General features: G+C 43.2%; 1 non-coding gene across 1 annotated transcript; it reads right to left on the bottom strand.

The window, feature by feature from the left end:
- Positions 1-5190: 5190 nt before the first annotated feature.
- On the bottom strand, positions 5191-5262 carry trnap-agg (transfer RNA proline (anticodon AGG)). Its single transcript has one exon. It is a non-coding gene; the product is annotated as a tRNA-Pro (tRNA).
- Between the last annotated feature and the right edge of the window lie 5310 nt (positions 5263-10572).

The following is a 10572-nucleotide window of genomic DNA, read 5'->3' as shown; positions in this document are numbered from 1 at the left end:
AAATAAGAACTATAATAATAATAATTGATATTTCATTAAAGGCGTAAGAGCATTTTCTTTGTCTATGGCAATACATAATGCTGTCCAAAGTACAGTGAATCAGCAAAAATCAATAAATGATTGCTTAGAACTTTTGGAACTATCTGGAGTCAACAAAGTAGGAATAAACTGACCCATATAAAAGTGACACAGCAGCCACAATGCCCCCTTCTCTTTCGTCTCTGCATGTTTGCTCTGTCACCCCTCTGTGGGAATTAAAGCAAAAACAATATAAGCACACTCACACACATTCACACACACTCCATGGCTTAAATGCTTTGCTCCAGCTGCAGTGTGTGTGTGTGTGAGAGATGTCCTGATCCCATTTGGGTATATTTAAATACGTTCAGGGTTTTGGGGACCCCTTGGCTTACAGCCTGAATGTATTATACATTACGGAGACATTTATTATGCATTATGATGCTTTCATTATGAAATAAACACATCCCATAAAGATGTATAACTTTCTGGTATGCCAAAATATTGAAATATTGTGACATTTTTAAGGGCTTTCCATCTGACACAGTATATTGCTCTTCATTCAGCTGCATCAGCCTGAGTCCTGAGTCAGGCAACCTGAAATGTAGCTCAATGGTCTGGCATTCCATCTGGCTTCATATAATAATCACACAATTATGATATTCATAATGATGCATTAATGCAATTTATGATGCAACAAATTTACATTATATGCTGACAGTGGCCAATGTGGCCAATGATGTGCCCACGAGCTTATAGCACCAGGAGGAGGGATTCCACCTGAGATCAGTGGCACTGGATCGGCCTAAATCTGTACAGCAACCGCTCCAGTTTGTTTCCTCTCTGTTGTCAGACTCCCATGATGCCTTGTGATGGTGGGTGGGTGTGGTGCTGCTGCCTGTCCTTTAATCCGCATTTGATGGGGCGTGGAGATGGATGAGGCGGTGATGAATATGTACAGAACGCTGCCTCTCTCTCTATCCGAGTCTGCCCCTGCGCCATGACATCGGGACCGAGGGTGAAAGCATCCTGCTTTGTTGGAGGGATAATTTAATTTGTACCTTCCACTCGTGGGGGCAAATATGTTTATCTGTCTGCTGGGCCGCTGCGTTTCTCACGGGAAACTCCTCGCATGGAGGACACAGGATACCGCCACCATGCATTCAGACGTAATTTGATTTTTTCTTTTTTCTTCTGATATTGCGTGTCATTCCTTCTCTTTCTTTCCTCCATCTGTTCTGCTGGCTTCACACACACACACACACACACACACACACACTCCCTGCGATGGCCTGGATGACCTATTGCATTTCTGGTAGAAATGTGACATCAGAACGTCATGTTGCTAGGAAAGGAAATATTTTATTACAAATATGACCCTAACTCATGACCCACTCACTAGCAGTACACACATATACATAAACAGAATGTACTTTTTTTTTGCATGACTACAACATATCATTGGAGGCCACAGCATATAAAAAACATGCTCTGCCTCCGCCACCAAGTGTCACGTTGACATCTAACCTTTAACACTGCACACAGGGTCCCCCAGCATGACCCTTAACCTCTGCAGGACTCTGTTGTCAGAGTGTTGGGATTGACCTGACCCCCGCGCCTGGGCTTGACCTCAGAGTCACAGCTGTGGCTCCCATATCGCTTCTACACACTCTCATACGCACAGATTCACACACTCACAGTGTGTGTGCATGTGTGTGTGTGTGTGTGTGTGTGTGTGTGTGTGTGTGTGTTTGCATGTGACCATGTCAGGCTCCTCTGGTCTACAGCTGTGTTTACAGTCAACAGTCTGTATTAGGACTGCTGAAGAAGAAAGGCTAACACACACAGACACACAGACACAGACAGACCTTAGGTAATGAAAATGTGTAATAACTTTGTAATTATTGTTGTTTTAAGGTTTACTCCAGGTTAACATTTAAGGCTTAGTCCAGCCTCAGGTGTTGTACACAAATATTTTTATTTTTTAATTTTTCAACCAGAAAAATGATAAAATTACAAAATGTCCACATGGTGTGTATATAAATAAAAATGTAGCATGATGGGCCTGATGACATACTGTGGAAAGGTCAAGGGTCATTAGTTCTTGAATGAAAGTAGCAGCATGTGTGTGTGAGTGTAAGGGAGACGGGGTCTAGGTTACGCACACAGTCATCTCTATTGTTGCACATTGGCAGGGAAGGTGACAGGCCCTAAGATCCAACCCCTTTTCTCCTGATGCATCATGTTTCTCAAAGGTCACTTCCTGCAGCCACAACATCATGAGAGCTTCCAAATCCCTTTGCAGCCAAACCGCCAGTGAATGACCCCAGGTCTTGGGACTTATTTAGAATCATGGAAACTTCAGTCACATCAAGATGTTTAGGGGAGTTTGGGGACAGTAAAATCATAACTAAGTGGCCAAGTTAAAAATAATGCTTACTTTAAATTCTGATCTGGAATTGTAGTGTGTGTGTGTGTGTGACACAATTGACTCTTGGAATAAGGATTTACTGGTTGCTTTTATGTTTGTATTAACATTCCACTAAATTATTTCATGTTGGACTGAATGAGCCTTGAACCTTACTAAAGTACATCAATCATAGAACCATACCAGTTAAACTCATTCCTGAGAAGAATTTAATGAGAATACATATTCATGAAATGAGAAAAAAACTGTAAATGCTGTTGCTAGTTAGTGTTGATTATTTAATCGGAATCCCTGGGATCAATGAACAAATATGCAAGACTAAAGCTCTTTATATAACTTCATCCAACGAATATAAATGTGAAAAAATATGGTTTTATGGTTGGAGCAGCGATTGTAAACTGTATTTGTACAGTTGTATTATTATTGTTATTGACAATAATATTACAAAGAACTCCTCACTGTAAAGTCATGTGTCCATGTTTCATTTTGGTCCACTGATTTCAGTTGAGTGCAACATTAGTTACTTGCATTCCGTCATCAGCGCCGCCATGACAGGGATGTGACAACCAGTTATTTGGTGTTTTATAGTGTCTTGCGGTGTTTATAGAGTGCCCCTCTGTCAGTTTAAGCAGATAACACGCCTCTTCATTTTCAGCCAACTCACTCACCTCCCCAGCTCTCTTCTGAGACAGTATCGACACACGCTCATTGGTATTGACAACAGTCAGCCAGCATCAAATACGCTCTTGCTGGGGAATATTGACATCTCACTTACTCCATCAATGGGCAGTGTCTCATGTGCTGAGGACTCTGTCCGTCTCTCTGGTCGCCTGCATCTCTTGCGACCAATATCATCTGTAGGTTGGTCACTGAGTTGTTTGGTCCCCATAGAAATCGGGAAGACAGGTGAATCACTCTAGGGTACAGTGCGGTTGTGGTGATAACGACAGATAAAGGGAAAATGGAGAGATGGAGCCAAGCACAGCAGGTCATCATGGAGAGCAGGAGAAGATAAGGAAACTGAGGAGAGAGAGGAGAAAGAAGTAGATGTCTGTGTTACAGAGTGCCTATGGTGAGCTGGACTGAAAGTGTGAATGATAGGAGGAGCATAAAAGAGAGAGAGAGGGGGGGGGGAGGTTAGAGGAAGAATGATGAGGTTGCTGTTGTATTAGAGCAATTGAATGCCCTCAACTAACAGGCTGACAAAGCCACAACAGCACTTCCCCAAGAGCGGCATTCCTGGCCTGGTCTTCAAAGCCAACCCACCAGCAGGCCAGGTCATGGGAATTAGCCAATCAGCAGCTTCAGGTCATTCACACTCTGACAATGAGTCTGCTAACGCTGTATTATGCTGCAACTCAAAGCAGCTGACAGCTTTTTAAGAAATGTTTTCCCGGCCACTTCTCACTTCATGCATCGCCTTGTTTTCTGTACCCTTCGGTCTTTGTGGCACACGTGCCAGGTGCGGTTCATAGTTGTGCTAAACTATTTTAATGATGTGTGCAGATCTCGTTTGTCCAAATATTTTACTGTGAAATAGTGTCATTTGGCACATACTAAACTGTTAGATACTAAAAACTTCAAAATAATTATAATGGACACAAATGGGTTGAGTTTATTGAAGATCATGTAAATTCGTAGATTTACATGTATAGAGTATTATAACGCAAAATATGTACAACAATAACCTAAACAACCTCTAACCCATTTTAATTTTTTGTATATGTGCTCTGGAAAAGCAGCTATATACAATGTCCATAACTCTCATTATGATTAATAATTCAACGGTCATTTGTAATTGCTACACATAACTCAAACTGTCAATGCAAGACAAAGCCTAACATTTTTATTTACAATACAATCCACCTTGGGACTTCCTCCTGACAATCAATTCACAGTTGGGGACAATGGATATGAAGACTGTGATGATCTAACACCCTGGCACTGTAGTACTTGGGCCCTCCAGGTGGTGCCACATCCTTGTTTGTCTCCCTGTCTCACCCCCATTTAAGACTTGAAAGTGATTGTGATTGTCATTGTCATTGTGATACACAGCACAGCACACGATGCACACAACGGCATGTGCCTCTGCTTTTAACCCATCACCCTTGGTGGCCAGCTAGGCAAACTCTGCCCCATGCCTGTCCAAAACAGCCTATATGAGATGCCCATTATTCCAAATCCTGGTGGTGCATGTGTTCTATGTACTATCTGTGCTAATTTCAGAGCTTCCTGTGCGTTATTTAGTTCTGTGTTGGCCACCATACCTTTTTCAGTTTCTATTTTGTGCTCATTTCTAAATAAATATCAATATGCTGTGCCCTTTCTCAAACATGACCGATGATCTGGTCTAAGTCTGATTAACATTCCACATAAGTCACTTTTTTCCCAGGGCAGTCTCCTTGCTGAACTCCTCTGCCCCCCCCGATAACCACCGTACTACCTAATCTCACTGTACTACAGGATTTAAGTGAAGTGATTGTCACATGTGATACACAGCAGCACAGCACACGATGCACACAGTGAAATTTGTCCTCTGCATTTAACCCATCACCCTGAGTGAGCAGTGGGCAGCCATGACAGGCTCCCGGGGAGCAGTGTGTGGGGACGGTGCTTTGCTCAGTGGCACCTCAGTGGTACCTTGGCGGATCGGGATTCGAACCTGCAACCTTCTGATTACGGGGCCGCTTCCTTAACCGCTAGGCCACCACTGCCCCGAAGCACAACAGTGGCCTTTTCGTAAGGGGCTCGTCCGGGATTTGAACCCGGGACCTCTCGCACCCTAAGCGAGAATCATACCCCTAGACCAACGAGCCAACACAACTTAATCTTGCACATTTTTGCACATAATCATTGCACTACATTGTACATAGAATTCTGATTATACGTTTATTCTTGTAAATATGTTCATATTTATCTATCTGTAAACATTATCCAATATCATCCAGTCTCTTCCTGTACATATCACCTTATCTATACCTTATCTATACAACTTATTTGACCTTTATCCTGCACTTGCTGCTTATTGCACTTCTGGTTAGACCTGAACTGCATTTCGTTGCCCTGTACTTGTACATGTATAATGACAATAAAGTTGAATCTAATCTAATCTAATCTAATCTAATATAATATAAACGTTTGCATTCACTTACATATGTATGGATATTCATAGTAAGGAGCTGCAGTGTAAAGGTGCTTCTCTGTAAGGATACAGTATAGAAAAACTATATAAAATATTATATTCTGATGGATTGCTGCTCACCCTCTTTCTAACTCAGACTGAAAGAGTGAAGAAAAAATCTTTAAATCCTTTTCCCTATCTCTCTTCTTATCAGCAGGGGGCTCAATATGTTTAACATGATCCATTCATCTGAGGAGTGATGTTCTGACACTGGGCTCACTCTCAGTCAGCCTGTGACCTTTTCCGCATCAGACAGGAACTGTGCTATTTTTTAAACAGGGTCGAGACGACGGGGGTGACAGATCCGGCACGGTGATTTTCCTCATCTCATGGGACATCCATAATTACCATCCAGCCCCTCTGCCAGTGAGGAGAAGGGAGGATGATGGAATATAAATGTAAAGACCCTTCTCCGCCTTGGCACAGGTGAGGAAAAACTTTGTCTCAAAAGAAACAGACCTTTTGGCTAAAGTGCAGTCACAGGGTCATAAATGTGCCTTAAACAGATTATGGGGCAGTGGTGACCTAGCGGTTAAGGAAGCAGCCCCGTAATCTGAAGCTTGCCGGTAAGAATCCCGACCTGCCAAGGTGCCACTGAGGTGCCACCAAGCAAAGCACTGTCCCACGCACTGCCACCCGGGTTGCCCACTGCTCACTAAGGGTGATGGTTAAAAGCAGAGGACACATTTCATTGTGTGCATGTGTGCTGTGCTGTATTGTCTCACAATCACTTCACGTTCACTTCACTTAATGTGCTGCTTCATGATTATTTATTTACAGTACAGGCCAAAAGTTTGGACACAAATACTCATTTAATGTGATTTCTTTATTTTCATGAGCATTTACATTGGTAGATTCTCACCAAAGACATCACAACTATGAATAAACACATGTAGAGTTTTGTACTTGGCCTCCACAGTCACCGGACCTGAACCCAATCGAGATGGTTTGGGGTGAGCTGGACCGCAGAGTGAAGGCAAAGGGGCCAACAAGTGCCAAACACCTGTGGGAACTCCTTCAAGACTGTTGGAAAACCATTTCAGGTGACGACCTCTTGATGCTCATCGAGAGAATGCCAAGAGTGTACAAAGCAGTAATCAGAGCAAAGGATATAAAACATGTTTTCAGTTATTTCACCTTTTTTTGTAAGTACAGAATGCCACATGTGTTCATTCATAGTTTTGATGCCTTCAGTGAGAATCTACCAATATAAATGGTCATGAAAATAAAGAAAACACATTGAATGAGAAGGTGTGTCCAAACTTTTGTCCTGTACTGTATGTATGCATTATTTCATTTGATTGTTTGTGTATACAGGTCTGATCTCTTCCAGGTTTTTGTCCTCCTCAGACAAACACATCAAGATTTTCTTTACATTTTTAAACATACTTTAATGATGAGAGAATGAGGAGAGGGAGCAACTGCGAAGGACGCAGGTGCATTTTATCAAAGTGGACTTGGGATGCTGGGATTCCATTTTGTGGGGAGGAAAACCCAGGGAGGAAGCTGAGGCAGAATCACCTAAACAGTTTGTACAGGTAAACGGGGTTCGACACACGTGCATACACAACAACATAACATAGCAAAGTTTTTTAAGAAAAAGGGGAAAACATACTCATTCGATCTGATGAATAATGAAGATACTGTTCTTGGCTAAAACATTTAGAGGGATTTAGATATTGCAACCTGTAAATCAGCATAAAGGAAGAGCCCCTATCCCCACACAGACAAACAGAAACTCCACCACGGATAAAATAAAACACACGGTCACAGAGGGATTCTTTCTTTCCTACTTTACTTTTCTTCCATTGATTCCATCTCACATTTAAAACCTACTACAACTCACGCTTCTCACTCTGACTCTTTATTTTTGAACATGCAAATTGCACTTCATTTTCTCTTCTTTCTGCCATCAACGAGGTGAGATTTTTTTCACATGCGGTCCTCATCTCTGCTGTTTTCATGTGGGATGCAACTGCATGCAGATGTGCACTAAATTAAACCACCCAGTAGATAACTTGTTGCAGAGAACTCTGTCAGAAGGTATGCTGACAGGCACAGGGTGAGAGGTCATCGGGTGTTTTCATTTAGCAAACAAACCTGTTTCCAAGGGGGTCCTCAAATCCGTCCCCCCTCTGTCACGATCCAGCATCAAAAGGCCTTTTTGTACCTGTGTTTGTTCCCCTATTTGTTCGGTGAACTGTCAAGCGTTCAGATGCCACACGCACCACCCGGCCAGCGAGTGGTAAAGAGAGAGAGAGAGCGAGAGGAAAGAGAGAGGGAAGATTATGTAAAGGATGATTGAGATGTGGCATTAGCTGGATTGAGAATGTGCCTGTAGGTGTAGATGTGTGTGAAATCACTGCTACGATAAGTAGCAGGCTGCAGACATCCATCTGTAAGAGGTCTCGCCACCACCCTCAGATAAAGCTTTATGCTAAATAAATAAACAAAGGGAATTAAATCATAATAATAAAAGTCTGTTTTAACAGTTAGTGAAATATGACAGGAAGCCGTTTTCAAACACACACATACACAATCATAACCAAGTGGATAAAACGTCAATCAGAATGCTTGAAATGAAGCACCGATGATCTGTACGATCAGTTTGACAGCAGACTTGTCCAGAGATGTCCATAGCAGGAATTTGTATGAGCGATGTCCACTAACATGCCAATAACTAGCAGGCTACGTCCGTACTGCTGTGACATTAGTGCCACATCTGGTGACACTCCCATAATGATAAAACTGTTTCACCATTGGATAAATGAATTTCTCCACGAATTTTGTAATTTTTCTTTATTCTTTTTCTTTTTTGTAGTGCCTCGTAAAGTATGCAGCACTGCAGTAACACGCAAACACAAGAAGTTAACAGGCTCCTCTCCCTAAAGTTAGGCCTCAGCCAAGCTCGTCTCTCCTTGGCAGATTACAATTAGCCCAGAAAGTCCTCCAGGGCAGAAATGTGCTGGTGTCAGATACTGCTCTCTCCACGCACGCCTGTAATTACACTGACACCGGCGCCTCGTGTGCCCTCTCAGACAGAGATTAGGGAACCCCTCGCCCACGGAGTGCGCTCACCTTTGGCACCCTGCTGGAGCCCTCTGAGAGCTCTTCAGCAGAGCTGGCTGGCTCGTATGCCCACCTCTCCTTTTGGCGGGGAGGGAGGGGTGAATGACGGTTCGCGGCGGCAGCACCAGTATCAGTTACATTGGCAAACCGGGGCGCTGGCCCCTCCATCGCCCCTTTGCCAGCGGGTAACCATGACGACAGGTTCACATTGAAAACCACATCAGACGGCCCCCCTCGGCCTGGCAGGGCGTCTTGGTGGGGGAGTGCCAGGGCAACAGGGGCACGGTATCAGGGGCTGAGGAGGGGTCTATCTTTGTCTGTGAGATTATACATCTCGCCGCCTGCGAGTGACAATCCATCGCAATCCCACCTACTTTTTTTTTTTCTTTTTTGCCACTCGGCACCCGCCCTCCTCTCTTTAGGCAACGTGGCTTTTTGACATCAAAGTGGCAGCTCTGCTAATCCAAACCAACTATCTGCTCAGAAACACTCAGGGATCAAGCCAGGGCTAAAGTCAGGCTTTGTTCCCCCCTAGGAGGAGAGGCATGAAAAAGGCAGACAGAAGAGAGATGAGGGTGAGAGAGAGAGAAAGACAGAGAGACATAATGATTCAGATGAAGTGCTGCAATACATGCAAAAAAAAAAAAAAAAGTTCTGTTTTGATGGGTGTTGGGTTTTTTTTGTTTTTTTTTTCGTGTGTGTTTGCCTGCGGGCTAACCCAGGAGCGACATATAAACGTTCCCTCTCCCTCTTGTCACCTCTTCATGCCTCAGACTGCAAGATCTCTCCTCTCTTCACCCCGCTGCCGTTGCCCAAGCGACGCTGGTGCCAACAGACAGCAGCACTGCCAGCCGCAGGAGCCAAGGCAGCGATGGGCTTACAGCAGAGCTCAGGGGGGCACAGATGTCTGAGAGCACCACTTCGTGCCCCACCCACCCTCCCAGAGTGTGCCCCGTCAGACAGAGATAACTCCAGGGTTCGAGGGAGAGGTACTGAAATATATATTTCATTTTCATTTTGCATGACTGCATCCAAAAAAATAAACGTTAATGTTAAAGAATAACAAAATTCAGTAGTGCGTCACGAGACAAAGGACACAAAGGCGCAAGTGTTGTACCAAAGAAGTACCAAACCACAGAAAAAAAGGGAACGTGTCCCTGAAACTGGACAGACAAAGCTAACAGACTGTTGAACAAGCTGCAGGGACAGACAGGCGGGAGCAGGACTCGAGCAGGTAAAGACAACAGGTCAGAAAGGGAGGGACATCTAGGGCGTCCCTACAGGTTTCAGAAGAATCTTACAAACACACTTTCAGCCAACAATAAAGGGCAATTTTTTTTTCTCCATTCCATCCATCAAATTCTTTGTACCTTTTTGCTCACACAATCGGCCAAATAAGACGATTCTGATGTTTGTTAAAATGTGAGAGGCATCAGGTTTAATGGAGCAAAACGAATACTGCTACTTACACTCGCTATTTTCTAATGGCAGCTTAAGAAGTTCCTCTTTAGACTACTTAGAATACTTAGACTAACTTGTAAACTCGGACCTTTGTAAGAATGATTGTATTCATAGTTTCCGTCCTAGTGAACAAAACGGATTACTTTTACTGATACTAATCTGAAAGCATGTTGTAAGTCACCCTGAATAAAGGCATCTTCCAAATACAGTAAATGTAAACATATTTCGACGATGAATGAGTTTTAATTTAAAAAAGTTTACTTAATGAATAAGAAACTGCCATTTAGAAAGTAAAACATGATGATCCAACATTTGCTGATTCACTTCTTTTATCAGTGTAATGATTTAAGTTTTTAAAGTAACAGGCTGGCATTAAAAGAAAAAGTGAAGTGATACACTGCAGCACAGCACACGG

Source organism: Denticeps clupeoides, chromosome 1 (assembly GCF_900700375.1).
Source record: "Denticeps clupeoides chromosome 1, fDenClu1.1, whole genome shotgun sequence".
Taxonomy (NCBI): Eukaryota; Metazoa; Chordata; class Actinopteri; order Clupeiformes; family Denticipitidae; genus Denticeps; species Denticeps clupeoides.
This window is presented reverse-complemented; position numbering and strand designations above follow the sequence as displayed.